The 2,389-nt window shown below is 41.9% G+C and overlaps 1 protein-coding gene across 3 annotated transcripts in view; it reads left to right on the top strand.

Moving 5' to 3' along the window:
- Nucleotides 1-2,389, top strand: part of FBXO42 (F-box protein 42) — a 129,149-nt gene that overhangs the window by 47,505 nt on the left and 79,255 nt on the right. The window lies entirely within an intron of this gene.

Raw genomic sequence — 2,389 nt, forward strand, 5'->3', positions numbered from 1 at the left:
AATCTCCTGACCTCGTGATCCACCCATCTCGGCCTCCCAAAGTGCTGGGATTACAGGCTTGAGCCACCGCGCCCGGCCAACATACTGCATTTTATAGATGACAGAACTGAGTGAGGCACAGTTAACTTATTTACATGGGTAGTAAATACAGGATTAAAGATTCACATTCAGGCAATCTGGCTTTAGAGTCCATGCTCTGATTAAGGCTACATATTGTCTCTGAGTAGCTACTTTTAGCAACTGTGCTTTCTTGAAAGCATTTGTCACTTGATTTTATCTCTAAACAGCAAAGACCCTATGTACATCTTTTACTTTTTAAAATATGTTTCTTGGCCGGGTGCAGTGGCTCACGCCTGTAATCCCAGCACTTTGTGAGGCTGAGAGAGCGGATCACCTGAGATCAGGAGTTCGAGACCAGCCAGGCCAACAAGGTGAAACCCTGTCTCTACTGAAAATACAAAAATTAGGTGGACGTGGTGGTGGGTGCCTATAATCCCAGCTACTGGGGAGGCTGAGGCAGGAGAATTGCTTGAACCCAGGAAGTGGAGGTTGCAATGAGCCGAGATCATGCCACTGGACTCCAGCCTGGGCGACAGAGCAAGACTCTGGTCCTTTTTTCATCCTTTTCCTAATCAAGATTTCAGCTTTTTGCTAAATGTTTAGGTTGCTAGACATGCTGTATTTTTAATTAGCAGAAAGCAGTTAGTGGCTTCATTGCATCTTAAGCAGAAAGGGCCCGCTTTTTGTTTGAAGATGATCAATCAAGTTGAGTAATTTTTGATCAAGCGAGGGTTGTCTCGATGTGTTCTTTCCTGGGGGAACAAGGCAACCAGAGATATAACAGAGAACAATCTTTAGATCAGAATCAATCAGTTTTGAAATGTTTTCCTTGCATCAAGGTGGTTCTTATGGGGAGGGGAGTCCTTGTCAACTCCCAAAATCCACCTAGAGGGCTAACAGCCAGCTATATTGAAACTGCTCTATGGGCCCTGTGCTTATTTGATTGTAACTGCTAATACTGGCACACACAGCCTACTTCTATATTCTGAGTTGATGAGCTCTTCAGGAGAGATTGGCTCCCTGCACTGTGGAAACACATGCTTTCACTTCTCAAATAAAGGGAGGAAAACCACAGGTAAGGGACTGTGATTTAATCAAATTTATGAATTTATCCTAGGTTTTTTTTGGCAGTCTTATTTTGGTTTTCTTTTTTCTTTTCTCTCTTCTTCTCCCTATCCTATCCTATCTTATCCTTTTCTTTTCTTTTTTCTCTTCTTTTCTTTTTTTATTTTTTTCAAGAGAAGAACCCTACCCTAGTACTCACAGTCTTAGATCAATCTTTCTGGCAGAAGTCTCTGATGAGATAGTTTTGTTTCTTTGTTTTTAATTTTAATAGACTTTTTTTTTTTAAGAGCACTTTTAGGTTCACAGCAAAATTGAGCAGGAGAAACAGATTCCTCTGAGAGGGCACAGTGGTTCATGCCTGTATTCCCAGCACTTTGGGAGGCCAATGTGGGTGGATCACTTGAGATCAGGAATTCAAGACCAGCCTGCCAACATGGTGAAACCTCATCTCTACTAAAAATACAAAAATTAGCTGGGCATGGTGGTGGGTGCTTGTAGTCCCAGCTACTCGGGAGGCTGAAACAGGAGAATTGTTTAAACCTGGGAGGCAGAGGTTGCAGTGCACCAAGATCGAGCCACTGCACTGGAGTCTGGATGACAGAGTGAGATTCCATCTCAAAAAAAAAAAGAAACAAAACCAATTTCTCATTTACCCCCTACCCTGACACATGTATAGCCTCTCCCATTATCAGCATCCCCCACCAGAATGGTACATGTGTTACAATTGATGAACCTATACTGAAACATTATTATCCCAAAGGCCATAGTTTACATTAATGTTCATGCTTGGTGTTGTGTATTCTATGGGTTTGGATGAATGTATAATGACACATATCCACTGTTATAACATCATAATAGCTTCACTGCCCTAAAAATCCTGTATACTCTCCCTCTTTATCCTTTCCTTCTACCAGCCTCTGGCAATCACTGATTTTTTTACTGTCTCCATAGTTTTGCCTTTTCTAGATGGTCCCGTAGTTGGAATCATATAGTATATAGCCTTTTCCGATTGGTTTCTTTCACTTAGTAATATTTGCATTTAAGTTTCCTCTTTTTTGTTGGAGACAGGGTCTTGCTTTGCTGCCCAGGCTGGAGTGCATTGGTGTAATTTTGGCTAACTGCAACCTCCACCTCCTGGGCTCAAGTGATCCTCCCATCTCAGCCACTGGAATAGCTGGGACCACAGGTGCGCACTACCATGCCTGTGTAATTAAAAAAAAATTTTATAGAGACAGGATCTTGCTGTTTTTTTTTTTTTTTTTGA

Source organism: Colobus angolensis, unplaced genomic scaffold, assembly GCF_000951035.1.
Source record: "Colobus angolensis palliatus isolate OR3802 unplaced genomic scaffold, Cang.pa_1.0 Scaffold185, whole genome shotgun sequence".
In the NCBI taxonomy this organism is placed as follows: Eukaryota; Metazoa; Chordata; class Mammalia; order Primates; family Cercopithecidae; genus Colobus; species Colobus angolensis.